Raw genomic sequence first — 16,931 nt, 5'->3', positions numbered from 1 at the left:
GGGCTGCCAGTCTAAGCGTTGGCCATGTCATCAGGAGATTCCTGATGATGCCACAGCCATCCGTAATTATGAGTCCCAGAGGGCCTGGGTGGGTAGCATGGGCCTCCATCTCCCCCATCACTTATGTAAAGAGTAGTGGGTAGCCCTCCATGCTGGTGTCCAGTCCAGTCCCTCCCGTGTTAGCATAATAAGAGTCCTCTGTAGGTTCCTCTGTTTGAAAGCATCTATCAAATGATGGTGTGGTGTGGTGTGCTACGCTAGGCTAATCCCTTTGTCGTTTTCCTGGCAGGTTAAGGCCGGAGTTATGGAAGTTATTAACATTCCAGTGCAACATGTGCTCTTGTGTTTATTATTCCACACATGTGCCGTGCTAGCACAACGCTGGAATGTCCTTCACTGTAAAGAGAGAGAGAGAGAGCGAGAGAGATGACAAGAATGCATGAAAAAAGGAACTAGGCAAGAGAGTCGGAAGACCAGGGAGAGACGCTGCGAACGAGGAAGGGGGACCGAGAGGGTGAAAGTGAGAGAGAGAGAGATGTCTGCTGAAAATGAGGGAGAGACATGTACTGAAAGCAAGAGAGATAAACAGAGAGAGAGAGAGTAGGTCTGAGCCATGGCTGACTCTGTTCTCTGGAACAAAAGATTGGATAAACGAGAGCACAGAGCCAGCTGGGCGGAAGGAGAGCAGAATTAGGCCTGGATGGATGGATGGAGATAGATGACAGCAGAGCGAGGACGGAGGGGAACGGTGATGAGTAGAGACATCCAGGCTCAGAGTTCTTTCCTTCTTTGGCAGCATAGAGAAAACAATGGGACAATCGAAGAGAGGGCGAGCGAGAGAGCAGGAAAGTTTCACTGCAACATCAACGTGTCCCAGAGACAGGGACCTTCAGAAAATCCAGCCAGAACTTAGTTTAGAAGCCTCCAACCATTTCTAGTGCCCACCTACTAGCCTGGACCGCCCTATAGCTCCCAAACCACACGATCCTTCCGCCACAACATCACAGGGGCTCAACGCACTTGGAGGAGAACACTAATCGGCCTTTGTATTTTAGTGGTATACAGATGTCCACTCTGGCTAGCATTGCACTGAATTATGGAGAGAGAGGGAGTGTCGTCCAGTAGGGGTGGGGCAAGGCAGCAGCCACTGCAGCCAAATGCTCCCGGTAGCCATGCCTGGGAACGTAGCCATTCCCCACAGCATCTCCGATGGGTTCAGAACTTTGGGTAGGACACTCCAAAACCTTCACTTTCTTCTTTATAACTTTAGTGGCAGGATTGGACGAAGATCCTTTCTGTGGAAGAGAGATCCTTTCTGTGGTCTGAAATTGGCATGCCCACAGTGGCACTTTGGGTTATTGTCTTGCTGCATAACCCGACTGCGCCTGAGCTTTAGATCACAAACTGGTGGTTCCATGAACACACTTGGAGGAGAACAGGGAAATCTCAGGGGATCTCCAGGAGATTCACCCCAGGATAAGCTGCAGCATAGCTACCCAGGCAGTTGAACTAAATACTAGGGTGGAGTGCTACTTTCTGGACCACCATCTCTATCAGCTAACAGATGTCTGCTAGCGCCAGCTAGCATTGTACTGTGTGATGGGTGAGGAAGTAGAAGTTGGGTCGTCCTACCAGAGGTAGAGCAAGTCCAGTTATGTTGTCATGCACTCTTGGCCACGGATGGATGTGGCATCACTGGACTTCAAGGACTGTGCAACCTGGATCTGGACTGTGGATTTAATGCCCTGTATATTTTCTGTCTACAGGTTGATGTGGGAAAAGACTTCCAGATCACTGCTCAGTTTAAGCCGTGCCCCCACCACCACCCCAGAGAAATCGCAATCGCAGTCTCATCATTAACGGAAGTCTCCTGCCCTGCCAGACAGTCACATACACCTCCTGCCACAGGTCAGAAAACACATTGCCTTTGTTTGAAATACAATATGTAATACACACCAACCTGCTGAAAATCATGAGATAGCGGTATGTAAATCGATCATTAAGTGGTGCTGCCTCAAGCTTGGGAACGCCCATACCTGTACCTGAGTTCAAGCGAGGCCTGATGGTGGGTGCCAGATGGATGGGACAGGTTGTATAGGCATGTAGTATTTCTTGATCCAGAGTCACATGTACCAGGAATAAGTAATAAAAGGCATTGCCATCCACAGCGGACAGTGCAGTGGACACTCCAGTGTGCCTGAATTAAAGCAAAGAAGAAGAATGGTCCTGAAATTCGTCCACAGTTGCAGGATCATTGTCCTGTTGCATAGCCTGAATGCGCCTGAGCATTGCATTGGGAAACCAGCCCATTCATTGTTTCTTCCAAAATCAAGGGTGTTAAAAAGAGTTTCTCCTGCTTTTGTTGAAGTAACTGTCTCTACTGTCCAGAGAGGAAGACTTTCTGCTAGATTTTGGAGTAGCATTGCTGTGAGGATCTGATTGCATTCAGCGACAAGAGCTTTAGCGAGGTCAGGATGTTTTTGATATTGATCACCATCCCACCCCACCTCATCCCAATCCCCCCCCACCTCATCCCAACCCCCCCCCAACTCATCCCAAAAGTACTGGATGGAGCTCCACCATCATTCCAGTGAACACAGTTCTTCTACTGCTCCACTGCTCAATGCCGCTGGGGGGCCTTTACACCCCGCTAGCCCACGCCTGGCATTATTAGGCAGCATGGTACCAATAGGTTGATGTTTATCTGCTCCAGATAGTCCTATTCTATTGACAGTACTTCTCTAGAGGGACCAGACAAGCTGTGTATGTGTGTGCCTTTGCACATCTGCACATTAGCGATAGGTGCAACTTAAAATAGCTGAATGCATTCATTAGAAGGGGTGTCCACAAACTTACGACCAGGATTGCTGGATTTTCAAGGGGATTGAATACGTGGAACAAACTTTTGATGAGCGTATGTCCACATCAGTGCACGGGAGACGTACACAGCTGAGGGAGACTGCTAATGCCTAAAACAGAGATAGCGAGAAATGGGAATAGGGACGGGGGAAGGAGAACAATCGCTGCTGTCATGATGCTGCAAACCCGTTTGGAATGTGAGAGGTGGCTGGATGGTCGGAAAGAAGGAAGGGAGGAGGGATGGAGAGAGGAGAGTTCGCTGGAATCTGTGCTATCCTGTCTAGGCTGTCACTCCTTATTCCGCTGTTATTAGACTTCAGCAGGATTCCAGCAGAGGCATAAAGAGAAGGAAAAAGGGTCTGGATGGTCACGATAAGCAATAACACCATTTTTGTAGCTGATGCCGATATTTGGAATGTCAGTAATCCCAGTAAACTAGGAGATCTTAAAGAAGGTGGTGGTCAAGTGCTAATGATGGCTGATGGCGAACCATGTTTATAGACGACCCTCTTCAAGTCGCCCAGGCCCTGGAGCAGCAAAGCATCCCCATGCTGTGACACTACCACCACCATGCTTCACTGTTTGGTAGGATGTTCTTGGGGAATTGGGGAATGCTGTTTGCTATATGCCCAATGTAGCCGGACTTATACTCCAGGGTCGCAAGTTTGAATCCTGAGCCATACCTCTTTGCCATCAGCATGCTCTCTCCAGGTAGGTAGGTGTCGCTCTCTCTCCCCTCATCACTCTTAAGCAACGTTGACCGGCACAGGCATCAGGCGTTGGTGACCCGAGCTCGGAGCACTTTCCTCTGAGGCACCATATAAATGAACTTTCCTCTGATTGGCTGAGATTGGTAGCGTCACGTGCAGTATTTACACATGCGATTGATTGTTTATAGGTCCACTCTAGTGAACTCTGGTCTATTCCATTGCAAAGGTCAAGGGTCTCAGGGCACCTCCTCCTGCTGAACAGCTCTCTGGGGTCCCTCAAAAGAGACCAGAGATCCTCCACACGCACAGCTCGGAGGCCAGTGGCTGACCTGCCGTATGAGCTAGGCACTGTGGTAGAAACCGCCCTCCCCCGAGTGGCATAACGGTCTAAGCTCTAGCCCCCTTGGGATTGCCAGATTGATCTCCAGTGATGCCACAGCCATCCGAGGCTGGGAGATTCAGAGAGTGGGCAGGACAGCCCTTCCTCTCGTCCATCACTCAGCATGGGAGATTATGGCCAGTTCGGCGTCCGTTAGCTGATGTAACAGAATTAGCCGTTAGCCTTCCCCTAACCGCTAATCGTCACAGGTTTAATGCACTGGTTTGTGTGTGTGTGTGTGTGTGTGTGTGTGTGTGTTGGAATGTGCCCAGCCCATAGCGGAATATCAGATGAGAAACACATCACTTTATACTCTCTTGCTCTCTCTCTCTCTCTCTCTCTCTCTCTCTCTCTCTCTCTCTCAGCCTCTGGCTGTGTTGACGTTGATCTTGTGCGACACCCCTCCTGACATCACCCTCCTGAAATAGCTGTTGAGCTGAGCTGGGTTTGTTAATGGAGCTCCAGTGAGAGGGCTGGTGATGGAGGGACAGTTCAGTTGCCACACTTCAAAAAAATCTGCAGATCACGTGCCAGAGGCCATCACTTCACTCACTGGCCACTTTATTGGAAACACCCACCTTGTGCCTTCCCTTCACTGTCCACTTTATTAGAAACACCCACCTTGTGCTTCCCCTCACTGGCCACTTTATTAGAAACACCCACCTTGTGCCTTCCCTTCACTGGCCTTTTTATTGGATTGCAGGTCTTCACTTTAGAGGTCAGTGGTTGAACAGTCCTGGGCCGGCTCTAACTTGCGGCCACACCCGCTTAAGCTGAACCTCTGCTTTTGTCCGTTTCTGCTGCAACGTCTTTGCTTTGTTCTGCGAAACAGGCTTTCCTTTACTACAAAGACGGCACTACAAAGGACGTTACATCACCTGTGTGTGTGTGTGTGTGCGTGTGTGTGTGTGTGTGTGTGGTTTAAGTATAGAAACAATAGGAGTTGCCTGGTCAATGGTTTCCTGAAGGTCCTCCAGTTGTTTGTTCCAGGCAGCCCTTCGTGAGAGGAAACTGCTTTTATTCATCCTTCAGTGTGTGTGTGTGGGGGTGGGTGGGTTGGTGGGTGTGGGTGGGTGTGTTTGTGTATGCAACCCATGTTATGTGTCCTGTATATAGGAGGCTATAGGAGGACAGCTAGACAAGATGCAGCCAGACGACAGGGGCAGCTAGTCAGTGTCTCCGAAATGGGCAGCGTGAAGACCTGAGCCTCTTTGACAAGTTAGGGCCAGATGACCGGGACAACTTGGTTGGGGTGTCTCCGAAATGGGCACCAGGGTGTTGCACGATGTCCAGTTGAAAGCTATCCCGTCTAGCAGACCAGTCAAAGTGAACATGTTAACCCTTGTCCATGTCCTGCCAGCCCACCCAGCGAAAGCCAGGCTCTTTTGTGCTCTTTGGGATTTCCAGCCATAGATGGTTGTGGCATCACCAGGAATCAAGACCAGCAGGATGTTCTCCTCGACCCTTTAGTGGATCTTCCTGAATGATTAGATGCCATGCCCTTTTCTGGCAAGGTTTACCAGTATTCCTAAGATTGTAGGATTTCAGATATTGGCTCTTGGTGTGGTGCCCTAGATCAGGGGTGGGCAACTCAAAAAGAGCAAGGCCCATTTGTTCTTCCCATTTGTTCAACCGGTCACGGTTGTTTGTGGCATCCCTGAGAATCAAGTCAGGGCTCGGACCAGCGATCCATGGACATTGGAGCTCAGCTAATACTTGAGCTGTGGCTATAGCATGGATTGTTTTTGTGTGTTTGTCCACTGGGACTATCCTGGCTCATGGCCCACGTCCCCCCGGCAGGGTCTCCATATCCGGTCTGGAGGTTCTGCTTCTTCTTTCTTCGGCTTCGTTTCTCCTTCTCGTCTCGCTCCGTCTCTTCTCTCTCTGAAGGCTCTAAAGAGTGAATCCCACACAGAATGCTCTCACACTCGGACTTGTTGGTGTGAAGTCCAGCAAGCTGTGAATGGAGCTCTGTGAAGCACTTGGGACATCCCGTTGCGAAGTGTCTGACCCTGGGATCTCTTCCGCAGGGTTCCGGATGGCTCTGGCCAGCCTCGGAGAGGCCCCGTCGGGCCGAGAGAGCAGGGTTGTTTGTGTGGGTGAGAGAGAAAGGGAGAGAGACACAGCAAGGCAGAAAAGAGAGGTCACTTCCTGTGCACTGCATGTCCAGCTCAGACGCTCAGTCGAATGTACGCCCCTTACCCTAGAACACCGGCGATCAGCCAAGCCTTGTTTCTCATGCTGCTAATAAAACGCAAGACTTGCTTATAGCCAGATATGAAGGGACCTCGGTTTTCCAAGAAGTTTTTGGACATTTTTGCAAATGCCAGACAATCCTTGAAGCTTCTTTTGGTTGATGCTTCTTTCCTGGACCGTCTATTACATGCTACCAGCTCTGGAAAGGTGAAGCCTACTGTGTTCCTACTTTAGTCCTTGGCACGCAACACGCTTGGAGGAAAACATTAACAGATGCCCTTGATGGCTTGATAGCATACCTACCCAAAAACAGCGGGACTAGTTATGCTCTCTGGGACTCCTGGCCTTGTACCGGTGATCTCCCCATGGCAGAGCAACTCTTGGAAATCCGCACCATGCAGGAGTTTCACTCAGCACTTTTTTAGATGCAGGCTAGAGAGACCTTCAGCTCCTTGGTTGTTCTCCTTGAACCCTCTGTGACTTCCTGGGTGATTTAACACCGTGCCTTTTCTGGGACATTCCAGGCCAGCCACTTTTGGCAAGGTTAACCAGTGTTCTTAAGATTCTAGGATTGCAGATAATGGCTCTTGGTGTGGTGCTCTCTAGATGCCATAGATCAGGGGTGTGCAACAGAGGGGCTCGAGTCCAGCACAGTTTGCTGATTTCCCTGCTTATACAGACCTGCCACACCTGCCAGTTAACAGGTAAGTTGAGTCAGGTGTGCTTGAGCAGGAAAAGCAGAAAAAATGTGCAGGAATCGGACCATCCAGGACAGGATTTGCCCACCCCTGCTCACTAGAGCCTTAGCGTTTTTTTTTTTGTAGGCCCATGGTCATTCCGCCAATCTGCCTCCAGAAGATTTATGGCGAGTGAATCATCAGATCAGCATGTAGAATCGACCACCGCTTTCAGGGAGCTACCATGTTTTGAGAAAAGACGGATGAGGCTTTCGTTCTTGTTGGATGCACTATGTTTTTTGTGTTTTTTCAAGTGTAAGCTGTAAATTAGACTTTGCCCCAAATTATGGCTTTTAAAAAATGGTAGTTAACAGGAACGATGGATGTCTGGGAGACCTGGAAGACCTTCCGAAAATAAATTCTCATAAGATTGATGGAAAGGTAAATGAACTCAGCCCTGTTTGACTGCAAAACCCAATCTTGGGGCCACTGAACCGGTCGGTGAGAGGGTTCAATGACGTAGGGATCCGATGATTGGCCATATTTGCGTCACCTTTGTGCTGATGAGGCCTTCGTTCTTGTTGGATGCACTATGTTTTTTCGTGTTTTTTTCAAGTGGAAGCTGTAAATTAGATTTAGCCCCGAATTATGGCTTTAAGCAGTGTAGGACTGCAGTATTCGGACTTCTTCCAGCACTTTTCCGCTGTTAGTTGCTTTGATTTTCCTATTCTTTTCATTGGTTCTGTTAGGGCAGCTTGGACAGGCTTTGGGTAATTGCATTTGCGAGATTGCAGGATCAGCTGCTTTAGCTCTGCTCTAATCGAAATCCCTCCGGATCGCTTGTTCACTTGCCAGAGGTACGCTGGTCCCTAATGCACTGTTTGTGTGTGTGTGTGTGTGTGTGTGTGTGTGTGTGTGTGATACTTCAAAACAATGCAGGGAACAATTCAGTCATTGCACGCTCTGTTGTATAGCTAATCACATCCTTAATGGAGTGAAGTTGTGTTCATTAGGTAGAGATAGGTCAAACAGGGCCGGGACGTACAGTAAAGGTGGCCAGTTTCCACAGGTTGGATTTCATGACACTGTTTAAGGGTCATATTACATGTTATTAGGCGTAGAGACAACATGGTCAAGCCCCTGGTCGGCGCAGAGTTGATCGGTCACTGCAGGTTGCCGTTGGTCGCAGTGGACTGGTGCAGAAAAGAAAGGATTGAGGGTAAAGAGCTGAGCGGTCAGATGTGAGACAGTTTAGCACTCCCCTGCCGATTGTAAACACAGCCATGGCTGTTGCCTGGAGGGGTCGGAGGGGTCAAGGTCACGATCCCGGTCCTGTGTGGTGTAGAAGGGAGGTGATTTGGAAGGCATTAACCTCTGGCCTCTCTTGTTGCAGGTGGCTGCTGATAGTGTCTCTGTTGAAGGATTTTTTGGTTACTGGAGGATCCACATGGTGGAATTAGATCCAAATTGGACTGGTCAGAATTTCTGGGGAGGGGGCACCATGCAAAACCCCAAGAAACTTGAGCTCTGGTAACTTTTTTTCTAAGGTCTCGGACCTTAATCAGCATGTAGGGCTACGGCTTAGCAAAGGCCAGGTGATGCAAATTCCAAAGCTCAAACCTTTTTCAGCAATCAGCAGCTATGGCTTTCTCTAAGCAGCTGCTGATTGCTCTGAATAGTAGCATAACTGATGCCCACAAAGCAGGAGAAGACTGTAAGTACAATGGCAGTTAACAGGAACGATGGAGGTCTGGGACACCTGGAAGACCTTCCGAAAAAAAAAATTCTCGTAGGATTGATGGAAAGGTAAATGAACTCAGCCCCAATCTTGGGGCCACAGAACTGGTCGGTGAGAGGGTTTAATGACGTAGGGATCCGATGATTGGCTCCATATTTGCGTCACCTTTGTGCCGCAAGATCCTTTAAAGGTCTTTAAATCTCCAGTGCGGAAATTGATGGCAACGGTATCTAGTAAGTACAAGACTAGCTACTCTAGGTAAGCCTCCTTAACTGCACTGATCATTAGCGTAGCAACAAGAGCGCTTTAGTGCACTGTAGCATAATAAAGCTTAGCATACTACAGTCGGCTACAGTGATACCGCAGCGTAAGCACGGCCCCCCTGCTGGGCTCGTCCAGTGTAGTGTAGTGTAGGCTAGCATTACCTTTGAGAGGCTAACTGCAGGGTTTCGGTACTAAAAGCTGATGTGTAACAGCTGTGCTGGACTGTGTTCATGACCATGTCAGGACCACGGCTATAGTTATCCGTTGGCATGGTGATGGCTAACTGGATACCGTAGTCGCCACATACTCCCGTCTATTATTTGGCCTCCTACGGCTTCAGTGAGTTAGCTAGTGTTAGCTTCGTTAGCTTAGAAGTTGTAGTTCGGGACTAAGGAACTGATGCATAAGTATTATGAGATGCCGTGTAGGGACATCCCGGTCCGTAACTGGTTTATGGGGTCGGTACCTGTGCAGGACGGGACGGGGCGGGATGGTACGGCACGGCCTTAGTAACCATTCCGCCCTGCAGTGGAAAGGAGGCCAGTGATTAGTGTGTGGGCCTCTTTTGAGTCCTGCTCCATATATAAGACCCTACATCCTGACTTTGTGTTTAAATATAAATATATATGTGTGTGTGTGTGTGTTAGGGGGACTTGCAGCCTGTGAAGGAGTCTGGTGAAGGCAGTAAAGGGAAACACATGTGCTGTGTGTAGAGTGATGAGGGAGGGGATCTCTGGAGGGGGGGGGGTTGAGGGGGTGGAGCTCCACTGTTGTTTGTGTCCATCTCCTTGGCAACTAACGATAATGCAGCTTCAGAACTTCAGAGCTTGTGAGTGTGTGAGTGTGTTTGAGGAAGGGTCACACAGAGTGTATGCATCGGTCCCACAGAATAACTTCATACACACACTTCCTGTGTGTGAAACGTACTGCTTCTGTCCCGTACTGTCCACTCAAACGGTCACAAGTTCAGGCCGTCACAAGCCTCAGCACAGGACACGGCCCCGCAGGAGCTCATTAGACAGACAATGGATGGACAGACATGAGGTCCGCTTGTCTCTCAGCATCGTGCCCCGTGGAAGTGACCTGATCCCTAAATCCAATTCGATTTGGAAGTGGAATGCTGGAGGAATCCAGTCCACATAAACCAGCCTGTTCATCTACCACTGCCGCCTGAAGGCCACTCGTTGGTGCTGCTGTCCCTCAGGGAGGTTGTCAGAGCTGCGAGTTAGTGATCAGTGACTGGACTCGTGTTGAGGGAAGTGGAGCTGGACTGACAGCAGTGGAAGTGTTGGGAGATGACGGGTGAAAGTGAGCTGTTTGTTTCTCTCCAGCAGTCCGAATCCATCTGCATCTCGAGGCGCCGGAGCTCATGTGGTTCTGAGGAAGCCAACGGCGCCAGGAGTGTGGGATCCATAACACACACACTTCTTGATTAGGGTTTTTGTTTACCAATAAATCTGCAGGCCGTGAGGGCGGGAATCATGTGAGTCTGGGCATGTGACGAGCCTGATGATCAGGGTTGAGGTCATGGGAACCTTTTCATATTTTTAGTCGCTTACAAATGCTGGCCACATATGGCCTAGTCCGATCCAGTGGATCAAGGCCGACCCAGGCGTGTTTTAATGGATTTAGTGTGGACTGTACTGAAGGATTTATATGTTTATAACTTGCTTTAGTCAAGTCCAATCAAAAGTGGAGTCTCTGGGGTCTGAATCTAGTCTCGGGGTTGTGGTTCAAGACGATTGTCAAGTGTCTGGGGAGTCCGAGTCTTGATTTACTGTGATGTGAGTCCAAGGCTAGTCTGAGGCTATGGGGTGCGAGTCCGAGTCGAGCCTTGAGCCTCTGAGGTGCGAGTCCGAGTCGAGTCTTGAGCCTCTTGGGTACGAGTCCGAGTCGAGTCTTGAGCCTCTGGGGTACAAGTACGAGTCGAGCCTTGAGCCTCGAACCTCCAGGATGTGAGTCTGAGTCGAGTCTTGATTTACTGTGATGTGAGTCCAAGGCTAGTCTGAGCCTATGGGGTGTGAGTCCGAGTCGTGCCTTGAGCCTCCGGGGTGTGAGTCAGAGTCGAACCTTGAACCTCTGAGGTGCGAGTCCGAGTCGAGCCTTGAGCCTCTGGGGTACGAGTACGAGTTCGAGTCGAGCCTTGAACCTCTGAGGTGCGAGTCTGAGTCGAGCCTTGAGCCTCCGGGGTCCGAGTCTGAGTTGAGCCTCCGGGGTCCGGGGTCCGAGTCAAGTCTGGAGTCTCTTTAAGCTGAGTTTGAGTGGAATCTGGAGTCACTTCAGTTCAAGTCGAGTCTGATTTTGTGCCTCAAGTCTGTGGGGTTCGAGTCCAAGTCAGGACTTGAGTCCGAGCCAAATCTCAAAAACGTTTCCGATTGGTTTCTGTGGTGCTCTTTTCTCAATCTAAACTAAACCTCTAACATTTGGACACCCCACTAACTAAATTTTCTCGTGACTGGACAGTGCATGTAATCAGACGGGGATGATGGGTGAGGTAGCATGAGTACCTCTCTCTCTCTCTGAGTTCAGTCGGTTACATGAGCGAAGACAGAAGCCTCCCGGCCACCATAATTACAGGGTAATTAGTAGCAGGTATTGAAGCAAGATTTGTTGGTTTAAAGATTGACAACCCCCCTTCTGATGACATATCTTGAAGGTGGGAGGAGCATCTGGAAAACCTTCAGCTGTTTTGCGGCTTCGGAAGGGCTAGTTTGAAGTGCTAGCTTTGTTGTACATCTTAGCCCTTAGTTCCAGACCAGAATGTACCTTTAAAGATATTCGCCTAGCAGGAGCAGTGCAGGTATGAAGGCGACGGTCTTCAACGAGGCCCGGATGAAGGATTCAGCCGTCATATTTAGAAAGCCGTTAGATTCCACACTCTGGCCTCTTTATCCTTGACCCTTACACAAAGCCCACTCTGTAGATCTTAGGATAAAAGAGCCGTCACCGTGGGCAGTTGAAAGCGTTCCCTTCCCTTCCCTTCCCGTCCTGACAGGCCAGCAGAGCGGCTCAGATTCTCGTGCCGTGGCCATTGATGTTTTCCAGCCGAGCGTCGGAGATCAGGAGTGGGTGTGTGGTGGGAGTGCGGGCCTTCCCCTTCGCATCTGGCTCACGCCCCAGAGCAAAAAGGAAGGATGGCCCGATTAACAGGACGTTTCACCTTTTCCCTCCCTGACCAGGTCAAACCTCTGCTGACAATACGAACAGCGAGGGTCTATCTGAGGCACTCCTCTTTTTGTTGTAAGGAAATTGGACTGCCCTAGTCGAGGCCATCCCTCAAACTCGAGGGTGCTGCTGAGAGTTCATGTGCTGAGGCTGGAGGGAAGGTGGTCCACTCAGCCAAATCAAGAGCTGGCCTGTATGAGAGGGTGGTTTGAAGGCAGTCATTCCTAAAGAAAGACCACCCCAGAGCACATCTGGAGTGACCCAGCTAAAATGTGGGCAAGGTTTTGTGGTTGTTGACCAGAATTCCCAACGCCATGTGTGGCGAAAACCCCAACACTGCCCATCCTCAGCAAAACCCCATCCTGGAAGGGACGTACGCTGGCACGTCCAGTCCATGCTGTTAAGCACTCCTTGAGACTCGGACCCCAGAGACTCGAGGTTCAGCTCGGACTTGCTGCCTAGAAACTCAAAACTTGGACGTGCATCCCAGAGACTTGACTCCGACTTGATTCAGGTTTGCACTCCAGAAAGTCCAGAGTAAACTTGGACTCGCATCACAGTGACTCAAGACTCGACTCGGACTCCGACTCGGACTGAGAAGACAATAAACCGGTCACATCAGATAGAGATCCAGTCCCTTTAATAAAGTCAGTTTAATAAGATCAGGCCACGGTCGTTGTTTTTTTACGGCTTGAAGTCCAAGACAGCGCACACCTGGCCCAGCTTTCTGGGTGGGTTGGACGCCCTATGTCTGCCTGATCACTAAGGCTAGTGCTAGGCAGTACAGGCGCCTGGAGATCAGTGTCCTCCTCCAAGCGTGTTGACCTCCAAGCAATGTAGTTGGCTGGCTTGACGTAAATCACAGGAAGCACCTGCTAGCCTTCACCCCCTACTGGTAGAAAGGTCTGACGGGGTGGGGGGGGGGGTGGCGAGTCCTGCTTAGTGGATGTGAATAAAAGAGGGACCTTCACTTCCACCCACCAGTAAGACCAGTTTAGGATTTGAAAGGCAAAGCAGTCACTCTTTGGCGTCCTTGCCGTGTATTGCTTGACTCGTTGCTACCCGCATTCTGTCCTTATCTGATTCGCTGCACCACGTTCCTGCTCAAATTAATAAACATGTTTACTGTGTGTGTGCCGGTGTGTTGCTGGGGAGGGCGACATGCTCCTTACACTCTGGGAATGCTCTGATGGCTATCCAGTGATGCTGTGGTCCAGACGCCTAGAAGCCAGCATGCTTAACCTGTAGACGACTCGCGTTGTTGTTGTTGTTTGAGTGCTACAAGATGATACAGTGTTTGGTTTGAGACGCTCCCTGAACCAGACGTCTGAAGGCTATGAATACGCTGTCTGATGCCTGAGATCAACGGCGGAGGGATACATGCAGGGCAAGGAAAAATAGTCCCCCATCAACTGTGTAAAACTCCTGTGGAAGACCGGAGTAGGGTTGGATCCATGGTGACGCCTCCACCGGATAAAAATCTGATCTGGTAAGTTGAGTGGGACTAGCGGAACTCCCCTTCAGACCTTTTAAAAGCTCCCATCTGAGGGCTGAGGTGGAGGGTTTCGAATGGAGCTTCACTGAGTTCACATTCATTTTTACAGCAGGACCTCTCGGTCAAGTTGGTCGGGAGGGTTGAGCCTCAACCCCAGCTGTCAAACCACAAGCACCAAACCACCGTGGTTAATTTTGGAATACCAGTGATGGGAGAAGGTTTGGTAGCTAGACGTTGGATCACAGGGGTCCGGATTTTCCCCGGCATCAGCTAAGCTTAATTTACGGTAGCTCCCTAATGAATCTTTCATGACCTTGCGTCTACTGTCCTGTGTCCTTGAAGCTCAAGAACATAAGAGGCAGGCTTCGTCTCGTTAGGATGCCCACACCCAAATCCCTGAGTCAACAGCCCGGAGGAGGTGTGCACTCCAGTCCTGCATGGATACACTGGCTTTATGAGCTCATCTCAGCTTCAGGTTCATGTGTGTGTGTGTGTGTGTGGCTCAGCAGACAGTGTGTGTATTGTTCGCTTTGAGGAACTGCAGAGTTAAGCCAGGTTAAACATTAGCTTTTACTCGCAGTGATTCTGATGGATTACACACCACTTCACAACACTTCGACCGGAGGACGACAGCGGAAGTGCTTAAGCAGTGGCCTGTATGTATACATGTACTGTATGTGCTACAGTGCTATAGACTAACTTGCAAATTAGCAGTCCATTAGGTGTGTGTGTGTGTGTGTGTGTGTGTTAGCTTTTTGAAGCTCTCCTGGAAGAAGGCCAGCATGCCTGGTTCCCATCCACCACCCAGTTTCTCTAATTAGTCCCTTAGTGAAGTAAATCAGGTAAGCTGGTGGAACTGAACAAATCCGTATGAAGATCAGCGCCAACTGGACACGTTCTCCTGCTCGTGTTCCAGAAGCAGCCTAAGGAAATTCGAGACATTCGAGGAACCTCTGACCTTTTGAAATTGTTGGAGAACCTCTTAATGAGTTTTAAGGAACCTTCAAGAAAAGGTCTTTAGAAGAACCTGTTCTTGGGAATTAAAAAGCCTTGAAGAACCTTGAAGAACCACTAGGTTACAACTTCAAACTTCTGGGATTCCTCAGAATGAAATCTGGTTCCTCAAAGAACCCATTGGAATGACGTTTTCAAGGGCATCTCTAGGCTACCATGTTTGACCTTTTTGAATGACTCTCACTCCGTTAAAAGGACAAAATCCTTGAGGACCTTCGGAGATTCATACATTTGAAATCATAGAGGAACCTTTAGGTTCTTAGAAGAACCCATTTGTAAGGAACGGAAAGGCCTTTGCAAAGAGCTCCTATCCCGTGAGATACATTCAAGACATTCCCCATAGCTGGATCCAACTATGGTAGCCTACAGATCATCTAGAACCCTTCATTTCAATGGGTTCTTCGAGGAATCCCAGATTTCATACTGATTTCAAGTTCTCACAGGAAGCTCTGAGAGCATTGAGGGGTGTTTGAGTCCTCGAACCTAGTGGTTCTGCTTGAGGAACTTTTGGAGGCCTGTTTGGATGTTCGTCTTCAAGGTAAAGTAATTTAGGGTGGTGTGAAAAGGGGTCGTTGTACACTGTTAAAAGAACAGGATCCTTGAGGAACTTCTTAAGGAGGTTCTTTGGTTTGAGACTGCGGAAGAACCTCTTAAGGTTCTTTGAGGAACCTTGACTGACTTTCCAACCAGAGCTTTCCCTTGAAGACGAGCATCCAAACAGGTTTTTCGGCGGATATAGGCCCTCTACATCCTCCCGCTCGAACTGATATGCCATCTGTAGTTCGTTCACCATACCAGACCACCCACCGGACCTGGGTGGGTTTAAGGCAACAACCTTTTTTAGTTCACTGAGGGTTTTCTTTTTTTATTTGAGGGAATTCAGGCCATCTGATTCCAGCCAGCGAGCGTATCATTAACAGCCCTATTATTTTTTTATTGTTTGCACTAACATTGTTGTCATCTTGTGATTAATGACTTTGGCTGTTTTTGAATGGAGAAATACCATGCTAGTAAAGTGAGCACTGAATAGAGTATAAAAGAGAAATTAGAGAGGGAAAGGGCCGTGGACGAGGAAGGAAGAAGCAGAATGGGAGAGGGAGGTGAATGGAGAGTTGGAGAATTTTAGTATGTAAGGAATCATAACCCAGAGACTGAAGACTTGATTCAGACTCCCACCCCAGAGATTCAGGACCTGATTCGTACTCCAACCCCAGAGATGTAAGACCTGATTCAGGCTCCCATCCCAGAGATTCAGGACTTGATTCAGACTCCCCAGAGATTCAGGACCTGATTCGTACTCTAACCCTAGAGATTTAAGACATGATTCAGACTCCCACCCCAAAGACCTGAGAGACAACTCACTCCCATCCCAAAGAGTCAAGACTTCATTTGAACTGTCTTCCGAAAGAATCAGAACTTGTTTCAAACTCCCACCCAAAAGATTCCGGACTTGATTTAGACTCCCACCCCAGAGATTCAGGGCTTGATTTGGACTGGAACCCCTGAGACCTGAGACCTAACTCTGACTCACTTTCCCCAAAGACTCAAGACTTCATTTGGACTGCCACTCGAGAGATTCAGGACTAGATTCGGACTCCCACCCCAGAGGTTCAAGACTTGATAGGACTTTCATCAAATACTTGGTTCAGATTCACACCCCAGAGACTCATGACTTGATTCAGATTTCTACCAGAGATCTGAGACTCAAAGCTGAGCTCATTAATCACGTCATTATTACTTTGGACGTTTTGCAGGGGGGGGGCTAAAAAGAAAGAAGCGAAGGAGCAAACAGAGAGAGAGGTCTGCGACAGAGGAAGGAATGATAGAGAGAGGTGAATGGGGAGTTGGAGAGATTGAGTACATGAGGAAAAACAGAAAGACACATAGGCAGGGGGAGGATGAGGGTGTTTACAGAAGAATAAACAATGATACGAGGAAGAATACGGACACACACAGCGCTGTTGGGTCATAGGCGGGCGAGAGAGAGAGAGAGAGAGAGAGAGAAGCCCAGACAGTTCGCTCAGACGGTAAACACACGGCTGTGTAATCAGTGTCGAGAGTGCCAGCAGAGCGAGTGACCGTCCGCTGCTCCACTTTTTCAGCTGAGTCACTGCAGGAGACGAGGCTTGGCCCGTTCACAGGACTGCTGAATGAGTGCCTGTTCTTAGTCATTAGCTGTGCAGGCACGGCGTCCTAGCTGCGCTCTTCTTCACTACCAGTACCTTTACAAAGACTTCCTTCATTGTGGTTAGCTTGTGTTTACCATAGCTGATAGAGAAGCTAAGGTGCCTGCAGCTAATAAAGAGACTAAACTAGAATTTTCTACTAAAGACTCAATTTAAACTCGAAACCCAAAGACTTGAGACCTGATTTGTATTAAAAACCAAAGAAAATAGAGGCTCAACTTGGACTCGCACCCCAGAGACTCGAGACT

The 16,931-nt window shown here is 49.1% G+C and overlaps 1 protein-coding gene across 1 annotated transcript in view; it reads left to right on the top strand.

The window, feature by feature from the left end:
- The window catches only part of add3a (adducin 3 (gamma) a), a 110,799-nt gene that overhangs the window by 49,361 nt on the left and 44,507 nt on the right, over positions 1-16,931 (top strand). Inside the window, exon 3 of the mRNA XM_072671531.1 lies at positions 1,767-1,908. The gene's annotated coding sequence lies outside the window, so the exon portion shown is untranslated. The remainder of the gene's footprint in view (positions 1-1,766; positions 1,909-16,931) is intronic.

The sequence above is a fragment of the Salminus brasiliensis genome, chromosome 25, assembly GCF_030463535.1.
Source record: "Salminus brasiliensis chromosome 25, fSalBra1.hap2, whole genome shotgun sequence".
Lineage (NCBI taxonomy): Eukaryota > Metazoa > Chordata > Actinopteri > Characiformes > Bryconidae > Salminus > Salminus brasiliensis.
The sequence above is the reverse complement of the archived record's forward strand: the minus strand, read 5'-3'. Positions and strand labels throughout refer to the sequence as shown.